The sequence below is a fragment of the Musca autumnalis genome, unplaced genomic scaffold (genome assembly GCF_047663935.1).
Source record: "Musca autumnalis isolate F117 unplaced genomic scaffold, ASM4766393v1 scaffold_1, whole genome shotgun sequence".
Taxonomy (NCBI): domain Eukaryota; kingdom Metazoa; phylum Arthropoda; class Insecta; order Diptera; family Muscidae; genus Musca; species Musca autumnalis.
Window position 1 is genome coordinate 182430626 of NW_027411644.1, and position 13160 is coordinate 182443785.

Consider the following 13160-nt stretch of genomic DNA (forward strand, 5'->3'; position numbering starts at 1 on the left):
TTTATTTATCATTTAAATGTTGTTTAGTTTTATTACGAATTTATTTAACATTTAAACAAATATAAAGCCAATTTTGTAGCAAAAATTTTTTAAAAATCTGATGCAGCAAAATTTCTTGTATTTGAAAAAAAACCTCAATCAGAAATGTCAAAACCAACGTATCCAAATATAGTGATAGTTTCTACTCGGTCAAAATTGCCTAGCAGAAAAACGAAGGAGCTAGCGCACGTTTTGTATAGCCACATATTAGATTTTAATGTATTACTTACTATTTGTAGGTAAGTCAAGCTTAATCTCATATTTTTTGTTTACAAATTTAAAAACAACAAGTAAAAACGCGTTATGTTCGGCCGGGCCGAACTTTTCATACCCTCCACCATAAAATATTCTGAACTAAAATGGAATAATTGGTTTTCATTCTTGTCCCCAACTTTAAGTGGGTACGGGAGACCCTTTTTTATGGTGCCTATATCTAACTATGTACATATGTTGACAATTTCTGGTGGGCTAGAAATTGGGAGGTACCGTTATATAGGGGTTATAATAAAAACATGGAACTATTTTGACAGTTTTTGATGGGAGCCTTTAATGTCAAATAACTTCTAATTCAGTTAAAAATTGTAGCTAGAATCCTCAAAATACCGAAAATCGGTACATAACGTGTGAACTTCAAATGTCATTAACAGCTAGTTCGGAGGAATGTGGGCTATACGAAAATATGAACTGAAGTGAAAAATTGTTGTTGCATAATTTTTGGTGGCTTTTAAATTTCAAATTACGGAAAGTTCGTCCAAAAATAAAGCTAAGGTACGGAAAATCGGGAGGTTTGTTTTGGGGCTATACCAAAACATGGACCTACGTTCGGTTAAAAATTTTAAGTAAAATATTGGGGTTATGTTGAAAATTGTTGATGCAGATGTGTGGTGACCACTACAACCTTCAAAAGTCAAATTACAGTTAGCTAAAATGTTGTGTTGTGACCACTAAGAACTTCAAATGTCAAATTACTGCTAGTTCGGTTTAATATTGTAGCTAAAATTATCAAATTACTGAAAATCGGGAGGTACTTTTATATGGGGGCTTTATCAATACATCGACCTTTCAATTTTTGGTGGAGAGGTGTGGTGACCACTAAGAATTTCAAATGTCAAATGTTCAAATTACAGATAATTTGGATAAAACTTGTAAACATGGACCTATGTTCATAATTTTTTCGAAAATAAGTTTTTGGTCACTAAGAACCTTAAATATCAAATTATATCTAATTCGGTCTAGAAAACAAACATGGACCAAAACATGGACCTATGTCCACTAGTTATATAAGTTTATTGACATTTAAGAACCCTAAAAGTCAATTTATAGCTAAATCGGTCTGAAATTGTAGCTAAAAACGTCAAAATGCCGTAAATCGGGGGTACCGTTATATGGGGGCTTTACCAAAACGTGGACCTATGTCCACAACTTTTGTTATATAAGTTTATTGACATTTATGAACCCTAAATGTCAAATTATAGCTAAATCGGTCTGAAAATGTAGCTAAAAACGTCAAAATACCGTAAATCGGGGTCACCGTTATATGGGGGCTATACCAAAACGTGGACCTATGTCCATAAGTTTTGTTACATAAGTTTATTGACACTTAAGAACCCTAAATGTCAATTTATAGCTTAATCGGTCTGAAAATGTAGCTAAAAACGTCAAAATACCGTAAATCGGGGGGTACCGTTATATGGGGGCTATACCAAAACGTGGACCTATGTCAACTTTTGTTACATAAGTTTATTGACACTTAAGAACCCTAAATGTCAATTTATAGCTACATCAGTCTAAAAATGTAGCTAAAAACGTCAAAATGCCGTAAATCGGGGGTACCGTTATATGTGGGCTATACCAAAACGTGGACCGATATAGCCCATCATCGAACCTGACCTGCCTGCAAACAAAAGACGCATTTTCCCAAAATGTCAGACAATTTTGGTGGAGAGGTGTGGTGACCACTAAGAACTTCAAATGTCAAATGTTCAAATTACAGCTAATTCGGTTAAAACTTGTAGGTAAAAAATACCGAAAATCGGGAGGTACCGTTATATGGGGCTATACCAAAACATGTACCTATGTTCATAATTTTTTTCGAATATAAGTTTTTTGGTCACTTAGAACCCTAAATATCAAATTATAGCTAATTCGGTCTAGAAATGTGACTTAAAACGTCAAAATACCTGAAATCGGACATTAACGTTATATGGGGGCTATTCCAAAACATGGACCTATGTCCACTAGTTTTGTTATATAAGTTTATTGACACTTAAGAACCCTAAATGTCAAATTATAGCTACATCGGTCTGAAAATGTAGCTAAAAACGTCAAAATACCGTAAATCGGGGGGTACCGTTATATGGGGGCTATACCAAAACGTGAACCTATGTCAAAAACTTTTGTTATATAAGTTTATTGACACTTAAGAACCCTAAATGTCAAATTATAGCTACATCGGTCTGAAAATGTAGCTAAAAACGTCAAAATACCGTAAATCGGGGGGTACCGTTTTATGGGGGCTATACCAAAACGTGGACCTATGTCAAAAACTTTTGTTTTATAAGTTTATTGACACTTAAGAACCCTAAATGTCAAATTATAGCTAAATCGGTCTGAAAATGTAGCTAAAAGCGTCAAAATACCGTAAATCGGGGGGTACCGTTATATGGGGCTATACCAAAACGTGGACCTATGTCAAAAACTTTTGTTTTATAAGTTTATTGACACTTAGGAACCCTAAATGTCAAATTATAGCTAAATCGGTCTGAAAATGTAGCTAAAAACGTCAAAATACCGTAAATCGGGGGGTACCGTTTTATGGGGGCTATACCAAAACGTGGACCTATGTCAAAAACTTTTGTTTTATAAGTTTATTGACACTTAGGAACCCTAAATGTCAAATTATAGCTAAATCGGTCGGAAAATGTAGCTAAAAACGTCAAATTACCGTAAATCCGGGGTACCGTTATATGGGGACTATACCAAAACGTGGACCTATGTCCACAACTTTTGTTATATAAATTTATTGACACTTAAGAACCCTAAATGTCAAATTATAGTTAAATCGGTCTGAAAATGTAGCTAAAAACGGCAAAATATCGTAAATCGGGGGGTACCGTTATATGGGGGCTATACCAAAACGTGGACCGATATAGCCCACCATCGAACTTGACCTGCCTGCAAACAAAATTTCAGCATTCTATCTCCATTTTTGTGGATGCTAGAGTGATTACCACAGACGGACGGACGGACGGACGTGCACAGATCGACTCAGAATTTTACCCTGATCAAGAATATATATACTTTATAGGGTCGCAAATGAGTATTTCAATGCGTTACAAACGGAAAAACAAACTTAATATGCCCTCCATACTATGGTGGAGGGTATAACAAGTTTAAAGTGGGATGTAGTTAAAATTGATTACTTTAGGGGATGGCAGAGAATATATTTTATAGTTTTTAGTCCTTTTTTTACTATATACGTACATAAATTGGCAATTTTTGCTCTGTGGCCAAAAAGCTTCAAGAGATGATCGATTTGGATTGCACACACACATTATTTATATTTAAACATTATTATTTTTATACACTATTATTTGTTAAACCCATCCTAGACGAATACAAAGCAACATGAAGAACACCCAATGATTAGTGCGATATGACATCACTAAGAACAATCAATTTCGGAGGGGGAGGGATACCTCTCTTACGCCCTATTTAAAAAAAAAACGTTAGCAAAACTGAAACGAACGATTGAATTAATTCGTCCGAACTTCGATCCTCCACAACCACCCCCTCTGAACTTCACTTCTTCGAACTTCCACTCACCGAGCTACCCCGCTCCGAACTTCCACCCTCCAAACCACCCAGCTCCGAACTTCCAACCTCCGAACCACCCTGCACCGAACTTTCACCCTCCGAACTTCCACACTCCTAACCAACACCCACCGAACTTCCACCCCCCGAACCACACTGCTCCGAACTTCCGTATACAAATTCCCTAGAAGCTTTAGATCGATTCGTGAAGGATTTAAGAAGCAATTCACGTTTAGATTTCAGATAAACAAATCCAGTTATACCATTCCAGCAGATGAAATAAATGCATGTCTGAAGTCATCAGTTCTTTGTCGGTATATTAAAATTGCATAACGACACCAACATATCCGAATTTTTTTTATTTACAGTCACGACTTCTGAAATGTTGAAACTCGGATTCATCGATTGTAAAACATTTTAAGTTTTTACCATATATATTTTTGATCATCTCCGCCTGAGTCAATCAGCCATATTCTTCTGTCTGTCGGTTGAAACCACAATAACGTCCACAATGATTGAGCTAGAACGCTATATTTTTTCCATAGGCAAGTTAAGTTCGTAGATGGGTTATATCGACCCAGGTTCTCCACCGAAAATTATAAACATGGTCCCATGTTTAGGTATAGGCCCCATATAACTGTACTGCCGATTTTGGGTAGTTTGAGGATTTTAGCGTCATTTTTTAACCGAAAACTTCTCAATAAAAAAAATTGTAAGCATACATATATGGGTCTATGCTTTGGTATATAGCCCCTTTAAAACGGTATAACGTGTTTTGAGGATTTCGCTATTTTCTAAGCGAACTAGCAGCAATTTAGCAGTTGTAACACAACCGCTCCGACAAAAGTTGTGAACATATGTCAATTAGAGCTATAACCAAAAAAATACCAAGCCAGTACCATGTGCGGAATATTGTGCCGATAACGAAAACGCGGGTTTTAGTTCGATTCGGTGGAAACAGTTTCCGCACAAACTGCGATCACTGAAGACCTTTTGATATTTTTGCTATTTAAAAGTTTTAATTTGCTTTGTTTAAATAAATATTTATAGAAAACAAATACAATTCTCACAGGCAAAGTCATTAAAAACAGTCTGTAACTTTCGCTAATTCGTTGCAAATGACCACATATTCTCCTGTCCGATGGGTATAATAAATACAAACATAAAATTCGCGAGCTTATGAAGAAAAACAAAAAATTACAATATTGTCAAAGGTGCATTAAAAGCTCTAAATTTGTCGCGATTTGAAAAAAAAGTTCCGGAATGGTTTGATATTGATTTTAAATTAGATTAAAACTATTAATAAGTTATAACGAAAAGCGTATATGTCATTATAACAAATAAAATTAAATAATGCATTACTGAACTTCAATGCCGTAGGGGATGGAAGATAGCAAGGAACGGTCCTGACCGGTTTTAACATGGCAAAGCCCAGGATTTATCTTGGTCCCTCTTTCATCTCAAGTGGACACTGACCTCCCCGTGGTGTCACCTGGGGAACTGCCTTTAACACCCTTTAAAGGTAGTGAGCTAACATGTGCCGCGCGTTCGCCCATAAGAACGTTGAAAACTTGTGTTTGGGCGTCGGGTTAGTAACCCTCCCCTAGAAAAAACAGCCTAGTATGAAAAAACGAATGAAAAGAAAAACACCCCCTCTAAAGTTGACGAACCCCGCAAACGTTTTAAGGACCATGATCTGCGAATCTGCACCTGGAATGTTCGCACTCTTTATAGAGAAGGTGCAGTCTTCGCATTGGCAGACGTACTTGAAAAGTACAAAGCCGATATTACTGCCATACAGGAAATACGATGGATTGGGAAAGGCGTCACAACAACACGTAAAGGTGAGTTTGGTTGCGGATTCGTAGTTTGTCGGAGACTAAAACATCTGGTATCCAGCTTCACCCCAGTGAATGAAAGACTTGCTGCAATTCGAATAAAAGCTAAATTCTTCAACATCAGCTTTATTTGCGCTCATGCTCCCACTGAAGAAAAGGACGAACAGACCAAAGATATATTTTACGAGCGCTTAGAAGAAACATATGACTGTTGCCCTCCCATGACATTAAAATCATTCTAGGCGATCTAATGCCAAAATTGGAAAGGAGAATATCTTTGGCCCAACAGTCGGGAAATTCAGTCTCCACAGTGAAACATCTGACAATGATATGAGGCTGATAGACTTTGCAGCTGCAAAAAACATGGTAGTTAGCAGTACCAGATTTAATCATCTCGATATTCATAAGGGCACCTGGCTGTCTCCAGATCAGAAAACAAGAAATCAAATTGATCACGTTGTGATAGATGCAAGACATTCATCGAGCGTGTTGGATGTACGATCGTTCCGAGGCGCAAACATTGATTCGACCCATAACCTTGATGCAGCAAAGGTACGTACCCATCTAAACGTTGCAAATAAAGCACGAACAGACACAACGCGGAAGTTGGACATCGATAGGCTGCAAACACAACAGATAGCCACAGCATATTCCACTCAACTAGCCCAATTGCTTAACGCGAGCACTCCTTGTCCCGATAACATAACAACACAATGGTAAAATATTGCCCACTCCATGCAAACAGCCGCAAAATCCATACTTGGATTCCAGAGATCTCCATAAAGGAATTCATGGTATGACGAGGAGTGTCGTGCTGCTACCGAAGAGAAAAATGCGGCATATAGAGCTACATTACAATCAGTAGCAACGCGTAGCGCACGGGAGAGATATCGGGGGAAAAGGAGAGAAGAGAAACGTCTTTTCCGCAAGAAAAAGAGAGAAATGGAAAAGCGGGAGTGTGAAAAAATCGAGATGTACAGGAGCCAGAATGAAGTCCGAAAATTCTACCAAAGAGTGAAACATCAAACAGATGGCTTTGGTACAGGCACATCCTCCTGTAGAGACCAGCAAGGTAATCTGGTAACATATACAGAGCGTGCTCAGGATATGGAAAGAACATTTTTCCAATCTGCTGGTATCCAATAGTAACGAAGACGATGATACCACAGATCCAATCCCAGAAGATGGTATAGAATGTATACCGCCTGACCAAGATGGGGTAAAAACAGCAATCAACCGGCTGAAGAATAATAAAGCAGCAGGAGCCGATGGCTTACCAGCCGAGCTCTTTAAAACCGGAGGCGACGCGCTGATAAGGTGTATGCATCAGCTAGTTAGCACCATCTGGCAGGAAGAACGCGTACCCGACGATTGGAACCTGAGCATCCTATGTCCCGTCCACAAGAAAGGAGATATATGCTCCAACTATAGGGGCATAAGTCTTCTCCCTATTGCCTATAAGATAGTGTCAGGGGTATTGCGCGAACGACTAAAGCCAATGGTCAACGAAATAATTGGACCATACCAATGTGACTTTAGACCTGGCAAGTCCACCATTGTCCAGATATTTACCCTGCGCAAATCCTAGAGAAGACCCAAGAGATGCAGATCGACACATATCACTTTTTGTCGATTATAAAGCAGCATTCGACAGTCCCCTCCGATCAAAGGTATTCCATGCAATGTCTGAATTTGGTATCCCCGCAAACTCATCCGGCTTTTTAAGATGACTAACTGATACTAGGTCCTCAGTTAAAATTGGAAAGAACCTCTCCGAAGCATTTTGTACCAAGAGAGGTTTCAGACAAGGAGACAGCCTTTCGTGTGACCTATTCAACATTTTGCTGGAAAAGGTAATACGAGATGCAAATGTCAAAAGAAATGGCACAATTTACACCAATAGCCACATGTACTTGCTTATGATGATGACATAGACATCATGGGACGATCAGTAAAGGAAGTAACTGATACCTTTAGGGAGGTCGAAGCAGAATCTGCGAAAGTGGGTCTGTAAACGGTAAACGGCGAAAAGACCAAATTGATGGTGTCGACGCGCAAAGCGTCCATAGAGCTCGGACCAACTGTGGAAGTTGGTACCTACAATTTTGAGATAGTTAAAGACTTCGTCTACCTCGGCACTGCCATAAACACAACAAACAATATCAGTTGTGAAATAAGAAGAAGAATTGTATTGGCCAACAGATGCTACTATGGTTTAAGTAAGCAATTTAAAAACAAAGCCACATCTCGTCAAACAAAAATAACACTATACAAAACGCTGATACTACCCGTGCTAATGTATGGCTCCAAAGCATGGGTACTTGCGCAAGCAGAGAAGACAGTGCTTGGTGAGTTTGAGAAGAAAATTCTTCGAAAGATCTACGGGCCGATTTGCGTTGACGGTGAATATCGACGTCGTATGAACCACGAGCTATATAAGCTATACAAAGACATGAATATAGTTAAACGTATCGAGATGCAACGATTGCGTTGGCTAGGCCATATCATAAGAATGAGCGATGATGAACCCGCTAAAAAAGCGTATGAATACATGCCTCATGGCGGTGCACGCAGAATCGGCAGGCCTAAGCTTCGATGGAGCATACAAGTGGATGAAGAAATGAAAAGGCGCGGTATTTCAAAAAGTCAAGCGAAAAACAGAGAGGAATGGAGATCTTTTCTTAGTTCGGTCTATGGAACAAATGTTCTGTAATGGGCCAACTATGTAAGTAAGTAAGAACTTCAATGCATTTGGTGCGGAAACTTTATTCACGATAGAGAAAAAATTACACCAGATTTCATTGTAGTTTTTCATGATCTACACGGCTATGCGGTGGTATTTTTGATATTTGCAAAAATTACAAAAAAATTATAACCCTAATGTCCATGTTTTTGTACAGCTCCCATATAATGGTACCTCCCGTATTATGTATTTTGAAGATTTTAGCTAAATTCTTTACTGAAATAGCGGTTCCCAATAGTCGGAAAACTTCTCTGCAAAAATTCTTAAAATAGGTCTATGTTTTGGTATATAGCCCCGATTTAAAGTATTTTGAGTATTTCCCGATTTTAAGTATTTCATCTAAATTGTTTGACCGAACTAGCTGTTATTTGAAATAAAAGGTCCACAGTAGCCACAAAAAACCCCTCCACTCAAAATTGGTTCTATTTACGATGTTTTGGTATAACCTCTAGGTAACAGTTCTACCCGATTGAAGACATTTTTTTGACCTAATATAGGCATTAGGGCTTATCCGTAATCAAAAAACTTCTCCATCTAAAATTGTGGACACGAAAGAAAACTAGTTACTTCATTATACCCTCCGCTATAATATGGAAGGTATAATTCCGTTTCTAAAATATATATATGTATATATATACATATATTCTTGATCCGTCTGTGGAAAACAAGATATAGCTCGCAATTTTTAAGATAAAGCTTTGTGATTTGGTATAAAAGTTTCTATTACTCCTAGGATTATTGGTATTGCAAATGGGCTATATCGGTCCACGTTTTGATATAGCCCCCATAGAACGGTACCACCCGATTTTCGGTATATTGAAAGTTTTAGCTTCATTATCACACCGAAATGGCTGAAATTTGGTACTTAATCTTCGTTGGGGGTATAGAACTTAACAACCAGAATTTTGTCGGTATAGGTACGAGTCTTCTTTTAGCCTCCATAGAACGCTACCTCCCGATTTTCGGTATTTTGAAGGTTATAGCCACAATATCCATCGAAATGGCTAAAATTTGGCATTTAGTCTTCGTCAGGGGTATTTAACTTTCCCCCATAAATTTTTTGCTATAGGTCCACTTCTTCATACAGCCCCAATCGAACGGTACATCCCAATTTTCGGTATTTTGAAGGTTGTGGCCTCAAAATTCCACCAAAATGGCTGAAATTTGGAATTTAGTCTTCATTGGGGTATAAAACTTTCCTCCAGAAATTTGTCCGTAAAGGTCCACGCTTTAATATAGCCCCATAGAACGGTACTTCCCAATTTTGGGTATTTTGAAGGTTATGGCCACCATATTTCAGTACTTTTACGGTTGTAGCATCAATATCCCAACGAAATATCTGGAATTTAGTATTTACTTTTACTTGGGAGTATAAAACTTACCACCAGATATTTGCCGGTAAATTGTTGAAATTAGTATTGCGCGTTGTCAGAGGATATAAACTCTCAATTCAAAAATTGTAAATATTGGACCATGGACGTCATCGTTTTCGTTGTTTTCGTAAAGCCATTGTATAATATATCAGGCGATTTTGAATATTATTACAGACAACATTCTTTTAATATTGTGCAGTTCCATATTCCTATTTTCTTTTGTGTTCCATTTTCAGAATAAATTTTAAACCTCAAATGGGATTGAGTTTGCTGCATCGATATTTGAAATTAAATTACTCTTCATTGTAAAATGTAAAAAATGTTCAACCAGTCCAAACACAAACCCGCTTTTAATTGTTTTAAGAACTGAACTTGTCTTGTCCACGAAATCCTGTTTAGCATAAACTTGTTCCGCCTAATTTGTTAATTAATTTAATAGCTTCAATTTAATTATCCGTACAATGATAATTGGATCAATGATTAAATCACCATTTAATTAGAGGTGTTTAAAGTGAATTTACGCCACAAAATCAAATTCTAAATTATCATCACTTTATTAGAAATGCAATGTAAAATATTTACTGAAATCCCTCAGGTGTTTGTTTCACGAGCCCCCTAAGCGTCAATATAATCACGTTGGAGTCTGCTGGTGGTACTCGTAATTGAGAAAACCTAATTTGACATATTTTCTAATTTTCAAACAGTTTATTTTATGTCGTTACAGAAAACAACAACAAAAGTGAAAATATCTGGCTGTACAAATACGTAATAGGCAGCAGGCAGCAGCTATGGCAATGGCAACACTTGTAAAAGGCAATGTAATGTGTTGAAAGGGGTCGAACCTCTTGCATAGGGAAACTTTGTTAAAGACTTTGTGCAGGAAATACTATGACACTTGGTTGCTTGATATTTGTGTTAGAGCAAAGGTGTGTTTATGTGTGCTTGTGTGTGTAAAGCAAAAATAAAGCAATGCTCATGCTGCCAGGTACACTAACGATGTTGACTTTAAGCTTGGGAATTCGCATAGCTTTCAGGTTTTTTCTCCTCATCTATTCGTTGCTTCTTTCTCATCAAAGGCACGTCAAGTAATGTGAATAACTACCTTAGGGAATTAACTGAACATTTGCTTGGTTTCTCCTTTTCTGTGCTTGTTACCGTTCTGCAAAAGATGAGCAAAGGGGAGAAAACTCCAAGAACACATACCGCCACTTGATTTTCTTTTAGATTTCTAAGCATCTTGGCTTTGTTCCAATTGAAGTTATGAATGTTTGAAGAGTTAGCTGATTATTGATTTGAAGAAATGTTGCCCTGAAGTTTGTTTAAGTTTGCCAATTTAGTCACTCTTTGCAAAATCCACTATATAACACAGGTAAACACAAGCGCAGACATGGATAATATATGTATGTAGATAATTATGTAATGTTTGTACACATGTATTCTTTGTGAAGGCAACATTCGTACAAAAAGGTATTACTTGTGAAGGGATTTGGTTTTGTCACAGTAGCAATTTTGATTCAGTTTAATCTCATAAGCCTTCGCAACAAAAATGATTTCAATCATAAATTATTTTGGAAATAATAGCTTCCAAATTCAGTGAACTTTTTGGGAAATCGCTTCAAGGAGGAAAAAAAATATTTATTAAGTTATGTTCTTGGATTCGATCTCAAGACTGACTTCGATTAAAAAACAATTGTGAAAATCGGCTCGTTAACCGATCACAACATAAATTCATATTTAAAGGCTTCGGATCAAATACGAACAAGTAAAAAGTCGTTAATTTCGTTGATTTTTATACCCTCCACAATAAAATAGTCTTAATTAAAATGGAATAATTAGTTCCTTTTCCCAATTTAGGCAGAAAATGTTTTTAGACCATGGATACCCCAAATACCTAAATTATCTAATCTAATCCAAACTGGGTTCAGCCAGATGAAAGGTACCATCTACGGGGCTTTATTAAAGTGTCGACCTATCTTTACAATTTTTGGTGGATAAGTTTTATAACTGAAAGGAACGATTTTTGCCGGAGAAGTTTCGTGGCCATTGAAAACCTCAAATATCAAATAACAGAATAAGGCTGAAAATTTTAGCTAAAACCTAAAATACCGAAAATCGGGAGGGGGCTATACCAAAACATTTACCTATGTTGACTGCTTTTTGTGGAGCAGTTTCCCGACCACTGAGATCCTCAAATGTCAAATTACAACTAGTTCGGTTAAAAATTGTAGCTAAAAACCTCAAAATACCGAATATCGGGAGGTACCGTTATATGGGGGCTATACCAAAAAATAGGTCCATGTATGGACGATTTTTAGTGGAGAAGTTTCGTGGCCTCTGAGAACCTTAAATATCAAATACCAGCTAGTTCGGTTAAAAATTGTATCTAAAAATCTAAAAATACCGAAAATCGGGGGGTACCGTTATATGGCACAGTGGTTCCGCCGGTGGACAAAAATCGAAAAATTGATGGCGACAAATTTTATTGCGATTGAAATAAATATTCTCTAAACATATAAAATTTTTAACATCCAGCCTTATTTTTGTAAATTTACAGCGCTTATCCGCCAAGTTAAGTCGAAAAAGTTGTGATTTGTATGTGAGGCCTTAAAAACGAAAAATACATCCGCACAGCATTCGTAGGTTATGAGTAAAATTATAAAAAATTGGAGAGGTAAATGCGCAAATTTTTAAAATGAAACTTATAGTTGATGGCATTGGCATAGTTTTTACGAAAAAACAAATTCATAATTCGTTTTCTAACTTCATTAAAAATAAATTCTTAATAAATAACTTTTTCTACTATTTTTAATATAATTACTATTAATTTATGTAGAGTTTTACTAATGTTGTGAGCATTTGTGAGTCTCGAAATTTTTTTAGAATGCAGGGGAAAGTCTCGTGTTTACGATTAAAAAAAGTCCAGCTGCCCCCATCTGCCACCCGCTAAGTTATTCCTCTTACACCACGCCCGTAAAATCGTCAAAATTTCAAAAATCGGGAGGTACGTTTATATGGGGGCTATACCTAAACGTAGACCGATATTTACCATTTTTTACATGAAGGTATTTGGTTCGCTCAGAACTCAAAATGCCAAATTACAGCCAAATCAGTTGGAAAATTTCGCTAAAATTGTCAAAATACCGAAAATCTGAGGGTACATTTATATGGGGGCTATACCTAAACGTGGACCTATATTGAATATTTTTTGCAAGAAGGTAGTTTATTCACTCAGAACTCAAAATGCAAAATAAGATCCAAATCGGTTGGTAAATTTGGGCAAAATCGTCAAAATACCAAAAATCGGGCGGTACCTTTCTATGGGAGCTATACCCAAATATGGACCTACATCCACTA